Here is a 14,927-nt window from a genome sequence, read left to right on the forward strand (position 1 = left end):
AAAGTAGCAGTTTCTTTTTGATTCATGAATTCTAACCCTGAGATACCCTTTTCGATGCTAAGCATCATTGTCTGAACTTATCCTCGCTCATTGGCTAGTGGACGATCATATAGCACTTTGTGCAGTTTTAGTGCCATAGGACTTTCTTTTTTATTCAGATTAATTTTCTTTCCTGGGACCTATTTTGAAAGTCGTGACTCCATCTCTGATATACATACAGCGTTGGGGACACGCTACATGGTTAATAAATAGAACTAAGGTCAATATAATTTCCAAGGCTCCTTAGAGATATGCTGAACATATCCCAAGCAAAGAAGCATTAAACCTCAGACTTCCCAAGTATCTGGAATGAGATTAGTACACTTCTTTACACTGTGTTCTTTTGCTTATACAGCCCTTAATTCACTAGTGTCCACATAAATGGGTACCAGAAATAAATGAGAACAATCAGCCTAAAATAAATGAAGGTGGGCAGATTTGCTGATGCAGTTACAGCAACAATGATATCAATTGTCAAAATATCACCCAGCCATTCCTGCAGCAACTGTACATTCAATCAGATGGAGACATTCTAAACATCTGGCACACAATGATCAGTGGAAATAGGGCTTATCAAAAACTGAAGCAGCGTATCTGTATTGGCAATGAGCGCCAATAGAAAGAGGGTTTAAAGCCTCCGAGGAAAGCTATAGTACACCTAGCTAAGATAATTAGCATTGGAGCAGAGGTTCAGAGATGTCCTATAAAGTTTTCGAGACCCCACTGCACAAAGCCCTGAGCAATCTTGTCTAAATTCAGTGCTGACCCTGCTCTATGCAGGAGGTTGGGCTACAGACATCTCAAGGGCCCTTCCAACCTGAACGATTCTGCAATTCTACAATTAAATAATGACATTTGTAGTTATTTAATCATCATGTAGTTACTTAATCAGCATTTAGTCGTCCCCTCGTCATCTTTACACACCCCTAATGAACACTCTGAACCTTGTGAACAGCTTATGCTTGCTGGACTGACTGTGAAATGAAGAGAAATACCCACATTTACTAGGGTGATCATGGTCATGTTGGCTGTTTTTTGGAAGCTGCCCACAGATATTTTAAGACCTGCTTTAAGAAATTTTGAGTGTCTGCCCACTGCAGAGCCAGTCTGGAAGGTTATTTCAAGCTGAGCACTTAAAGGTGGAATCACCCATGCCTGCCACCTTGGAAAACTTAAGCCAGGGAGTTAAAGCAAGATGCCCAAGACTGTAGCATGAATTATTTACGTTGTGCAATTTTTTGCTGGATTTCAAGCCCATCTCTCTGCAGATCTGCCACCTGAAGGAGCGGTGCAGACTGCATTGCTCTATCGTGCATTCTGTGAACAGGAGGGGACATGCTGGCTCACTGTTCACACTCACCTCCGGGTCTGAAAGTATTTCAGCAAACTTCTGGTAAGTGAAGGTCCCCGTCTGCAGGATCAAGTCTCCTTCCTGGTCTGAGCTCTGACCACAGAAGATCAGTAGTTTGTGGGCTGATGAATCACACACCAGTGAGCGGACCTGTTACCATGAGACAGAGTGTTGCAGTCAAAAAGTTATCTGTATTCCTCACCAGCACCCAGAAACCCAATCACATGGACGGGCAATACTTACGCATTATTCACAAAAGCCAAAACATGTTTTCTACATACAAGAGTGTAGGTTATTGAAGAGGGAAGACACTGTTACTGCCTGCCCGACACAGCTCCATGTCACATCATAATTCAGATTGAGAAAGTAGGCCAATGCTAAGAGAAAATGTTTGGCCTTCCACTGCCATGTAGGAGGTCGGCACAGTTAGACTCTCATCAAACTAGAATGCTAAAGGTTCAGAAGCCCTCCACCTTGTTTGCTAGGAAACTCTACAAGCTCCTGAGAAATCCTTAAAATCAGGCAATTCTAAGGCACTAACTCTTCCAGGAAGCAGCTCATTCCTAAAGGGCTAGCACACAAGAAACCATACACTCTCATGTGTTTCTTTGTCTAGCAGTAAATTCTGCCACAGAATACTGCTTACTGCATATATCTTGTTGGCAAGACCCGAACACCTGGCCGCTTCACCACACCTTGCAGCAGACTGGCAGCATGTTCAAACTCTCCAGAAGGTGCAAAGTGTGATGATCATGAGCTCTATGTCAAGCAAGGGCAGGAGAGCTGATGTGGAGAAAACCCACTGGCATCTGGTCCTTACCTCAGACACGATGCTGTCCACATTGGGATTTACCAGGATCACCGTCTCCAGGGTATCACTCCGGTGATGGAGGGTTCTTTGGCCTGAGGAGAAGCAAGGGATTAGACAGGATGGGAGAAGCTGATGAGACAGTATCTGCCTACCGATGTTTTAGCCTCAAAAATTCCACTTCAGCATAGGTTTGATTGCAAGGCTTCAACTTGCATTCTAGACCCAATTTAATACCTGGGTCTCATAGAACAAAGCAAACTCTTTTCAGTAACAAGGAAAAAAATCCTAGTTCTCAATCAGCACAATTTGCAACTCAAGTCCAACATGTTCTGAAGTCCACAGTGCCAGGCACATCAAGCTGCCCGCTTGTGCAAGACAGCTGTGCCCTGTAAAGGCTGGCACAGACCAATTATGCCCTCCAGACAGAAGTATCTTGCCTCATTGCAGCTACCATGGAGAGGTATCTCTGGATGTTGTCCAAGCCTTAGTCACCATAGGGCTCTGTGAGCCAGCTGGTGCGTGCCAACTCACCCTTCATTAGAGTGGTGCAGCACTAATAATGAATCTCTCATCATTCTTAATAAGTTTTTTTTCTTAGGAAGTGTTTTTCTTTAATCCAAACACGCACTCCTAGAGGTAAACTGCTGCTATGGGAACCACCTAGATGATAAGAATGCTTGTTCTCCTGTCTTCCTTCTGTGAGAGTCACAAACAGGCACCCAGACAGGACTCTGCTCTATATAAATATTTAGGCAAAAAAGAAAGAGCCAAAGAAGAGCAAGCAAGAGCCTGGTAGTGCAAAAAAGCAATTTGCGTGCTCACCTTGGCATAGGCATTACCTGGATATTTGGCAAAATGTTGACATAATGCCTGGGCCCTATTAATTTATTAGAAGGAACAGTGGTGAATGCCTGCCATCCTGAAAGGCGGGGCTAGAGCCATCATTGTGTACCCATGTCAAACAGCTCTGGGAAGCGGGACGATGTACAGGACCTTCCTGCGGCATTTCCTTCAACATTGCAGGCAGCACATAATTTTTTGGATTCTGGTCTTTGCACATACCTACCTCTGGACATTACATCCACTCTACAAGCCAGGCATTTAGAACTTAACTGTTGGAATGTATAATTTATAGGGTCTAAATCTTTCGTAGGCTTTAACCCCTCATATAGACTGGAGGGCCATAGATCTTCACTGAAAATGGACATCTATTTCTATTTTTCGTCTTCCAGACAACTGCTGCTCTCTGACAATGTTCTTCTTTCCACCCTCTCTATTCCACAACCTCCCGTCAGCTCTCTTTCTAGGCAGATCTCAATCCTTCTAAAACAGCTTGATCAAACTGGTATTTCAAAGAAAGACGCCAAAAGGACACAAAAAGAAAGAAGTCAGAGAAAGGCCAATACTCAGTACAGCTTTAATCAAACTCAGTTTACTGGGATGTTTTACTCTGGCTGCCAGCAATTAAATATAAACCAGACAGATATGCCCAGAAGGCAACTTTCAGTGCAAAATGAGAGCGGCTCTAAGCTCTCAGCAGAACTATTTATACTCTGCATCTCTAGCTGCTTTCTGAACTTGTGTTCTTTCAGTTTGTCTAAAAATGGTCCCTCCAGACTAAAACAAAACCGCCACTGTGCAAAGGAAATGCTTGCACTGAGTTCAGTGGCATTTCTGCCACTTGATGTGGGATGTGGTGTATGGACGGGACAGGCTGGGAACCAAGCCCCAGCACAAAGAAGGAATGCTGCAAGGGAGCCCGTGGGGAGCGGTGTGGGAGGGTGGCAGGTGGTGCAGATGAGGAGGGCCCAGGAAGTGTTCTGGGGCATGCACTGCAGCCAAAAGAAGCAAAAAGCCACTCATCCTCGAGGTAATGGTAATTGTAAAGGCATTGCTGATACCTCGGCGTTGCTTAGATCCCAGCAGCAAACACAAGGAGTACCTCGTTTCCCCACTGATTGCATCGTGCAGTTTTCACACAGCTCACCTCACACGAGGACCTCCACTCACGTGCTGCTCTGAGCATCCAGAACAGAAGCGATCTGCTCCCATTTTTCAACAGTAGGTCCGGGACAAAGTGAAACCCGTGCCATTCCCGAGGCTTCAACTTCTGCCACCTTGCTGCCTATACATCCCAGACAGACTGTTTTGGCAGTTGTTACTCACGTCACTTGGAGAACACAGCTTGGTATACGGAACCAACACCAGCAGTCTCTTCCTTGTGCCATGTGAAAGGAGGGCTCTCAGGCACAGTGTAGTGGTGCCCAGCATGTGGGCATCCTTCCAGGCACCAGGTGCCAAGGCGCTGCAGAGGCAATGCCAGCCTGAGGGCCGCAGGCTGGGCAGCGCTTGGTGGACAATGCCAGCTGTACAGGGAAAGGGGCCTGTCTGCAGGACTAACAAGCATGAAAATACTGCTGCTCTTTGCCATTTCTGTGGTTCAAGCCCAAGCAGCTGAGCTGTCACTGCTGAGACTGGTAAACAAAGTGTGGCTGGTTAGCATTCTGCTCGCATCCTCTCACCCCCCAGAGGGGCTGTCCCCTTCACACTTGAAAGAAAGAGAAGGGTTCAGGCTGCGGGGCCAGCAACTGCTGGCAGATGGAAGGTAGGAATGGTGAAGTACTGAGTCTTGTGAAGGGCTGTGAAGATAATTAAGGGACCGAAGCATTTTCATATGAGGCGAGACTAAGCGTGCTAAGACTGTTTAGGCTGGAAAAGAGAAGGCTTGGGGTGGGGGAGGGATCTTATCAATATGTATAAATACCTAATGGGAGGGAATGAAGAAGAGGAAGTCAGATTCTCTTCTCAGTAGTGCCCAGTGACAGGACAAGAGGCAAGAGGCACAAATTAGGACACATGTAATTTCATTTGAACACAAGAAAACACTGTTTTTACTGTGAGGGCGGTCAAACACTGGGGTAGGTTGTACAAAGAGGTTGTGGAGTATCCAGCCTCGGAGACACTCAAAAGCCAACTGGACAGTCCTGGGAAACCTGCTCTAGCTGACCCTCCTTGAGCAGGTGGGATTGGACTAGACGATCTCAAGAGGTCCCTTCCAACCTACGATTCGGTGATTCTGTGACTCTGTGAAGCAGCGCAGCCCTCCAGAGCTTTGCTCCTGACCCGCTGTTGGGCAGATTCCCTTTCTTCAGTTGCAGCAGATGGTTCTCAGGAGGATACAGGAGCACAGCCATACAGAGAGGCCATTTCCAGAAACACTGAATCACTGCACACACACATGCACGCCAAAACCCGAAACTGTTCTTCAGCTTAATTCAGAGATAAAGCAGAACAGCACACAAACTCCAGGCTGAACTGCAAACAGTGAGTGAGACAGCAACACGGTGACCTAACCCAGCCTGTGAACTCACCAGGGTGAGTGCCCCAGCCCCTGCTCACACCCGGGCTGCTAGCAGCTGCCTCCCCCAGCTCAGTGACAGTAGCACCCCTATATGTAACACAGCAAATGCTGGGCTGTGCACAGCTGAGGGAATACCCATCATCCCAAAGTCTCTTTGAATCCAAGTGCTCATCAGTCCGAGGAGCCCTTTGCTGGGTCCTTCCTCTATACAGGCCTGCAGAAGCAGCTCCACAGACAAAGGATTTAAACACATAGACTGGGGCATCCTTCTTCTTACTAACAAAAATTACATGCAACATAAATGACTAGCGGTGTGACCGATACTGCAGACACAGTGATTGAAAGCACACTGTTCAGGTCATTGCTAGATATTTGTCCTTACTAGAGCCCTATCACAGTGAAATGCATGCCTGGAAATACCACTGCAAATGGCAAAATCCTTTAATTACATTTACCAGTACGAAGAGTATCTTTCTCAGGCTCCTGAAGACTGCTGTCTTCAACTTGCCTGGAACAAATATCTGAACATAGCTCTCTGACCGCAGATCTCCAGGTGCATTCTGAACACAGATCCCTGACCCTGCTCAGCCCTCTCAAACTGTGCTCACAAGCTGCTACATTAAATGAAATCTCCTCTTCCCCTCAATTAACTGTGGGAATAAACTTCATTAGCATTGAATTTCTCATTTCATACGAATCTTCACTTTGTGCGTTCAGGCACATTCTGATTACTGCAGTCATCGCCATGCCTGTGCGCTTCCAGAGAACGTTTCTATCCATCATGTCCCCACCAGGGCAGAAAGCCCCCAGTCTTTACCATCTGTTTCTTAAGAGGAGAGTTTCTTTAGTCCCTCATAACCACTCTCACCTATCCCTGAAACTCTTCTAGTTCTGCTATGGGCATTAGGATGAGTAAGAACAGAAGTATACAAGACGAGAAGGAACACAGAAGATTCACAGGGTGGCATTATTGTATTTTCTGTATTATTGTATTTTCTGTATTATTCCCCATCTATTTTTTCATGCATCACAACATAATCTGACGCTAGCTTTGCACCAAATAAAGATCTTCAGTTAGGGGTACACAGTGACATCCAAATTTCACCCTGCCATGACACTATTAATTGAGCCCTTATAAGGAGTCTGGAAGGTTCAATTTTTCTAGTGTGCTTGATTTTGCATTTTTTGACAATGAATTTAATGGGACATCATAACTGTTCAATTTAGGTGCAAAAGTTCCTCACAGTCTTTTCTAGATATAAGTAACTGAGTCATCTACAAATTTAGCCACCTCCGTGTTCATTCCAACCCCTTTCCTTGTCCTTACTGTATTGATCAGCTTTATATTTAGTAGGAAATCATGAAGCCCTTGTATTTTACTTCTGGATACTGCACAAACTTGACCATGTATTTATTTTCTAATTTGTTTTCTCTTAGGTAGTTTTTGACTCATGGCATTAGTTGCCTTTTACCCACACAAAGTGCTTGCTGCATAACATATGTAAAGATTTAATACACAAATGCACCTCATTCATGACCTCACTGAAATTTCAGAAAACAGACAGGGGCACGCTCCTTCTCCACATAGGTCACATCATTACTTACCATTGTGCAGAAGTAATACCACCTTCATCCTGAAGGACTACAGAGGGCACACATAAAGCTCTCTTTTTAGAGGGCAGCTACCTCTTGGACAGCAGTCAGCCGGAACTGACTGACCATGGAGGCATTACACAAAAATGTCCCAGAGGTGATGAACAACAGCTTCTCTAGGCAATTCTAGAGGCACTTCCATGGCTAATACTAAAGGGGCATTTCAGGATGTGCAGGCTGCACTCATGGATCATTAGTGGGGAGGGAGGAGAAGTCTGATTTTTTTTTTTTTTTTTTTTTTTTAAGAGTATGTATAGCTTACTAGAAAGGCTGAGGGGTGACATCATTGCAGTCTACAGCAGCCTCAAGGGGAGCAGCAGGGGGGGGAAGGTGCTGATCTCCTCTCTGTTGACCAGCGATAGGACACGAGGAAATGGAATGAAGCTGCGTCAGGGGAAGTTCAGACTGGACATCAGGAAAAGGTTCTTCCCTGAGACGGTGGTTGGTCTAGAACAGGCTCCCCAGGGAAGTGGTCATGGCACCAAGCCCATCAGAGTTCAAGGAGCGTCTGGACGATGCTCTTAGTCATATGGTTTAATTTTAGCTAGTCCTACAAGGAGCAGGGAGTGGGACTCAATGACCCTTATGGGTCCCTTCTAACTTGAGATATTCTATGATTATGTGGCCCATTGAGTGTAGAATTAATCTGGTTATGGTGGAGGATAGCAAGTGATGAGCAAAGCCACATAGATTTTTGGAGTCGGTGTGAATTAGCCATCCAGGGCTGTCTACATGTGCAAAGAGATAGAGGGCAAGAGAACGAAGGACCAGACACTGTGGTTTTAGTCATTAGCAGTCAAGAAAAGAGGACTATGCGGGGAGGTCAGTCTAGGCTAAAACAAAGGACAGTGCTCTAGGGGGACTATGTGACAAACAGGGTGCCCAAGAAAGAGATGATCCTAGAAGCAGACAGATGGCCATGGAGGCAGAAAAGGAGGTCATGCTGCCAGTACAGATCCTTGTATGCAATGTGTTTTGCCACTCTAATTGAAAGCACCTAAAAACCTATGTAGTTGAATAATAAATTCTGGGCTGGTCTGAAGGGCTGGCAAGGATAGCTGCAAGAGCTGCTGCTTGTCATTCGCTTTAATCTTTCAGACCATTAAACCTCAGAGGTCTTATTATTCTGTTGATTAGAACTGGAAGAACCATGGTTACAACTCACCGTGCTGAAATTAGAGACCAATTGTCAGGGCAGTGGGACCCAGGTTCTCATTCTTTGTGAAATATGATCACCTAGGCCAGAGCACTAGAGAGTCATCTTTCAAGGGAGAGACTGTGCTGAAGTCAGTCACGATGCTCTGACTGATACACCAAATCATAATGAACATAAGGGCCACAAGGATGATTAAAGGACTGGCACATCTCTGATGAGAGGAGGGCTGAGAGGTGGGACTGTTTAGCCTGGAAAAGAGAAAGCTCAGGGGAGGGATCTTACCCATGTTTGTACGTATCTGACGGCAGGGTGTAAAGTCTGGGCTGCAGAGCTCTCAGGACCTTGCCATACAGAGGATGGAGACTGTTCTTCTGACCACATAGAAACCAATCCCCTCCCCGTCCAGGGAGCATTCTTTATTCCTCATTACCTCCCCTGTCCTTCCCACACCCTTTGCCTCCTTTGTCCCTAAGATTATTTGGGCTTACCAGGCCAGGTTCTACCTGTAAAGCAAACACCAATACTGCATTGATAAAACATACCAAAGTGTCACAGTCTGGACATGTTATCAAGGCACACAAGCCACAGTGATTAAAAACCGACTCTTCCTAACTTTCTGATCTCTTACCTCATGTTATGAGCATATCTCTTCAGGGTGGCACTTCTGAAAAGAGACTTCTTACAAGAAGATCCTAGATATCGCTATGGTTCAGTACCTTTCGTTACACTTTAGCAAAGAGCTGAGCCTTGTATTACATGGTCTTCCTGATGCTCTATTGAAAAACATCCACCTCTGAAGACAGTCAAACCATGCATGAAGGTTCTGAGAGTGCATATATTTGCATAATTAACATGAGCTAGTGCAAGTTGAAAGACTGCCATTTCCTTCATTCTGAAATGACATCATAACGCTGAGATAGTAACTGACTCTTTCATTCTGAGGCTGTGAAGTCTCCAACTGCAGCTTCTTCAGTGCCAATGGGAGAAAAAGGATCCAGCCCCAAATGGTGTCCATTCAGAGAAAATGAGACAATGCATTCATTCACAAACACTCCAGGACTGTACCAAGTACAGCAAGCTACAGCTCCCTGGGAGAGAGATTATAAAGACCAGAGGAAAGGTCCTGCACAGAATTCTGAGCAGGGTCCTGCCTCTTTATCCCATCTGTGCAAATACACCTTCCTATCTCCTACCGCAATATGGACCCACCCCTCCGCAAGACCAGGGAAGCCCTGTGTTGTTTAGCAGTGAGGGAGAGGAGTGAATGTACTCTTGCTGGAAGCAATGTCCTACACCCAGCACCTGAAGGGCACGCAGCTGCTGAAGCTCCTTCCTCCAGCATGCAAACTGAACAGCGTACAGCTGGTAGGACCTGCTCTGGCTGGTGGAGATTTGGAAGCTCTGCCAGCTAGTCAGATGGGCTCAGGAATTAAAAAATAAACACAAAGATTGCTTTGGCAGCCAGTACACAAGCCAGCAACTGCGAATTCACCACTCAGCTCCTCCTTACCTACAGACTTGTGCATCTCAAACATCTCTTAGCTTCTCTGTACCTGGGCATCCTTGCTGTACTGTGGGAGTAACAGCCCTGACCTATTACAACAGGTCAGAGGGATGTATCAACCCTTGAGACATACTTAGGCGATATCGTAGCTGTGGGCAGAAGCGTGGGCAATCTCTGGGCAACCACAGCACCAGCAGTATGAACTGGAATGTGCTAGAGAGCAGCATGAGGAAAGTTTGCACACAGCCTTCCTGCTGTCTGTGTGCTCAAACCATTCAAGAGGAGAGTCCTCAATAAATTTAAAAAGAAACCCCTCCACAGAGGGGTGGGCTGAAGAGATGCTGAACAGTGTGTGGGCACTTGTGGCAGGTCCTAGAAAGGAAAGATTCTGCGCAAATTAAATTTTAAAGAAAACTGTCATTTCCTTCTCTTGGCAGAGGGAGGCAGCTGCCTTAAGCAGAGCACCTGTACAGGGCCTGGCCCTGTGCAAGCAGCAGTAGCTGCCACTGCCACAAACGCAGCACGGAAAGCAAACAGCTACGTCTCACTCTGGCTTGACCTTTAGAGGCTAAACGGGAGTCTAGAACGTGCTAGCATCAGCCTCTGCCCTGGCCGAGGGAAGCAGGCTGTCTCCACTTCTGGAACTGTAGTCATGTAGGAGACAGCCACCATCACATTCCCAGTTACAGCCCACTTCCAAACTAGATCACCCAGACACAAGGAAAGCAGCTTGGCCAGTTCCTCAGACTCCAAAGAGAGAGGATGACCCACAGTCTCAACTAGTTTCCACAGGCTGTAAATCAGATTCCAAAGCTGATGTGGTGCTTATGTTGGCTGCAACAGTAAATTGTTTTACTAATGAAGTGTTCTTAAAAAAAACCACTTATTTTTATTTCAAAGCAAAATATTAAGGTTTTTAGATTACAACAGAACATCTTTGTTAGAGTGAAGTAACAGCTAAAATTATTGATAAAAGCAATTAAAGATTTTTTTTTTTTAAATTTGTGGCAATCCATCAGTTATTTTTACTTCTCTTTCATTTCCCTAAAAACTTTGAGAAAATTCTTTTCAGGATACTCTGTTTACATACGCAGAATCCCAGGGTCCCAGTTCTTTTTTTTTTTTTTCCCCAGACAACAATGGCTGTATTGGGTTCAGCATATGTTTTGATTGAGAAGATACGATAAGGTCATTGCACTTCCTCAGTTTAAATCTCTTTGTTCTTTCTTGCCATGACCATTTTGCTCTCTGGGCTCTTGGGATTATTTTTTCATTTGTCTTGACTGTTCGAAACACCTTCCAATTTGTTATCGTCCATGCCTACGATAAACACGTGTTTACATCCCAATCCTGGTCTGCCTTAAAGAAGTATTAAGGAAACTGGAACAGCGTATTTCAGAGCAGCTCTCCAGGGACGCAGGAGGCTCGGCTGCCTCAGCTCTCACGGCCCTGAGCCGAGGCTCCCGCAGGGCGACCAGCCCCTGGCGGGGACTCCACAGGCACCAACTGGCTGAGCAGCTGAAGAGGCAACCACTGAGAAACAAAAACTGGGCCCAACACTACGCCATCACTTCTGCACTCCTAAGACAAGAGATTCTCACCTGCAGCTCCTCCCTTGCAGTCTGGGTGGAAAGCTGGAGGCCTATATCCAGTCACTGTCTTTTCAGAGTACAACAGAGAACCCGAAAGAAGATGGCACAGCGGCCTGCTCATTGGCACGTTCTCTCAGGAGATGGGTGACCTCCGACTCCCTGCCTGCCAGAGACAGGGCAGGATTGCTCTCAACCCCTCCAGCTGAAGCTTGTCTCTTTTGTGTACAGTTGAAACACCCACTAGCACAGAGATGTGAATGGGATCTTCACACATCTGTGTCCCAAACACCAGACTGTAGAGTGAGTGTCTTTGCTCCCTCCCCCAACAACTCTAAGGAATAATTAGTTAATTATGCAAGGCACAGCTATCTCAACAGGGGACACAAAGAACGCCCTCGGACTGGCAGCGCCCTGCGGTTAGGGAAGCATCTTTGCTTTGGTGCAATCCTAAAGCTGTGAGTTGGCTCCAGCTCCGGAATTCAAACACAGTCTCTAACACCCCAGTGGACACACTTGGATGTGTTTACCAGAACGACAGGACATTTCCCACTCTATTGCTTGTTACCTTTTAATGGTAGCGTTGTATCAGATGAGATGAGACTTTCAGACAAGGTAAGTGGAGAACCACCAGGTGAGGACTACAGCTGAAGTTTGGTGTAAACTGCCCAGAAAAGACTAGGAGATATTTTGAGTGGGAGGTGGGAGGCTGCAGTGCAAACTGGTACCTAATGGTTGGATTCAGGTGCCTGAAGAGATGCAGTGATCCCAGCCATTCCGGGCACATCCAGCTCTTTGTTTCTTTTCCAGAGATGAGCAGAGCAAAGGGCACAGCCAGCTCACTGGGTGATCACAGCTGAAAAGGCTGTCCCACAGTCTCCTCCCCCAACTTGTATTCACAACATGTGACAGCTACAGTAACTACTTATTATAATAAAAACTTTATTAGGAAAGTGCTGTAGTTTTAGCTTTCTAGTGTGATTCAACAGCTGAGAATGATGAGGAATTGGCTTCAGGCAGTGCTTTGTGGTCTACCAGCAAGTGTTCTGCCTCTCATGGTCTGAAAAAATCTACAGTAGATAGTACTTTCTATTTTTAGGTCTTCAAACACTCCGCAGAAATAGGTAAGTATATTTTTTTAATCAATGGCTAAATCTAAAGATCTATCTCCTTAGAGATTTTATCTTAGCTAAAGAAAGAGAAAAATCACTGTGTACTAGCAAAAGGAAAATATATTTTTAGTGTGAATATGAAAGTCAGCTGAAAACTGAGAGGCAAGAAGCTGTAGCAAAGTGCTGAGTCCCTGTAAGGAAAGGCTAGGGCAGAGCTACGTGCTGTCCTGTGGAGCAACCGAAGGGAGCATACAAGCGATCACCAAACGGGTCACAGATGAAACCACACAGGACATAAAATGAGGGATTTTAAACTGCGCCTAGAAAAGAAGGGGAAGCCAATGGTGTTAGAGCAGGAAAGTATTATTGTATGTATGTGTTTTTATTTGTTACAGAAGTTTCAAGATAGTGTGTGATGATTTTTCATATGGGGATACTGAGTCACACAGTTAAAATTATGGCACCACTGAAATAAAGCCCTGTGAATGTGCAATAGGAGACACACCTTATCTGGGGGAACTGAATAAACAACTACAAAGGACAGGAAAACACAAAGCAGTGTGCGGAGAGAGTGAAGATAATTCAAACATCTCTAGGAAGCAAAGCATCCCTGAGGGACTGTAGACCTGAAAGCGCAGGTCTACCTGTCAACCACATTGACTTCAGCCTGTCAACAAGGGGAAATCTCCAGGTATTGGTTTTAGCTTTAGTTAACATCCCAGCCACAGACTGATGGGAATTTTGAGTACACATGGTATATTTATCACTATTACCCATATTCCAGTTAGACTGAAGCTGGGTAGAGGGTAGAAGAGCACCCACTCAAGAATACACCACCACATGCACTAAAACCACTTAGAGTTCAAGGGTTTCCTGGTGTGTGGCTCTGTACATGGAGAAAAGGGTGACAGGCATTGCACTCAACCCTGATGGGAGGCTCGGCAGTACAGCACACAGAGGACTGAGTGGAGAAGGATGCAGCACATGCAAGAGCATTAGGTGAGCCAGAGCAGAGCCGGTGACACATTCTATATGCCTTCAAGGGCTTCAGATAGAGAGTTTCCAACCAGAGCGTCTACCCAGTTGTCTTCAGGAGGACAAACAGGACACCTGGTCACAGATATGTTTCCAGGAAACACCGGTACAACCTAACTCTCTCAATGTAAAAGGAGCCATGAAGTGGTAAGATCAGGAAAGAAGAGAGCAGCTGATTTGGGACAGAATAGGCACTAACTTTAGAACACCTCAGAAGCGGAGAAAAAGCCTTAAAAGCTGCAGAACTCTGCAAGTAGGGAATTTGGTGTAAAAAGGTACAGAAAGAAGACAGCAAGACAGCTCCAAGAAGGAGAGAAGTTTCTCAACAGGAGCAGAGTCAAAGAGTGAAATTAATTGAGAACCACACTAGGCAGGACAGAGAAAGGAAAAACACAGCAGTAACCAGTCATTAGGGTCAAAAGATTACTATCTCTGGGACGACCAGACAGCAACAGATTTTAAAGAATATGGGAAAGCACAACACGTTAAATTAATTACTGTCAAAAACAGTAGTGTGTGGCATGGAGACCTACACAAAGCAGGAGGGGCACAGAATGGTCTGGGGTGAAGAAGGGCAAGGTCTGCTTTCCAGAACCATTGCTGAGTGTCAGGATGGAGAGGGTTGAGGTGTCTGAAGGCATGGTCAGGTTTCCTTTTGTGGCTCTAGCTGGAGATATTTAGTAACTTACCTTACCATACTGTTACTGCATGTCAGGAGAACTGATCATGCTTTAAGGTAAGAACAGGCTCTGCAAAATGACTGATGCCTCCTGGGGAATTACTACAAAGGTGAACCAGCAGCAGGGCAAGAGAAGAAAGTGAAATATTCTTTAGGGTATGGGAGGTTGTGGGCACTTGCCACATCCCAGGAGATACTCCTCCTAACCATTTGCCTGTGTCTTCCTGTCTTCCCTCCTCCCTGTGATATTTTCATGCCATCTACAGCTCCTCTCCCAGGCAACTTCTATTTCTATACTGTGCCAACCATAGCAACCATCTCATTGCTTCCTAATTGCACATACCATCTCACTTTTATGCTAAAAGGCAATTTGATAGCTCAGCCATTTTAGAACATCTGTGTCTTCAATTAGTGGTTCACTTTGGAAACAACTGTATCTATTTCCAGAAGTTACTGTTCATTAAATGCCCCTCAACTGGAAGTTACACCACCACTGAGCTACATTAATGGATAAGATGAGCACTTCTATCTAGTTTGCCAGGTGCAGAATCTGTCACAAGAGATTCTGTTCCCTTCAGCAGCTTTGCTGACTCAGGCTAGCCTTGCATCCTTTTGCTGCAAAACAGTGTGTGGCATT

At 45.5% G+C, this 14,927-nt stretch overlaps 1 protein-coding gene across 1 annotated transcript in view; it reads right to left on the reverse strand.

The window, feature by feature from the left end:
- Positions 1-14,927, reverse strand: part of MAP1A (microtubule associated protein 1A) — a 73,391-nt gene that overhangs the window by 16,308 nt on the left and 42,156 nt on the right. Inside the window, exons 3-4 of the mRNA XM_076348241.1 lie at positions 2,211-2,293; positions 1,400-1,540 (exon numbers count right to left, since the gene is read on the reverse strand). The gene's annotated coding sequence lies outside the window, so the exon portion shown is untranslated. The remainder of the gene's footprint in view (positions 1-1,399; positions 1,541-2,210; positions 2,294-14,927) is intronic.

This window comes from Aptenodytes patagonicus, chromosome 10, assembly GCF_965638725.1.
Source record: "Aptenodytes patagonicus chromosome 10, bAptPat1.pri.cur, whole genome shotgun sequence".
Lineage (NCBI taxonomy): Eukaryota > Metazoa > Chordata > Aves > Sphenisciformes > Spheniscidae > Aptenodytes > Aptenodytes patagonicus.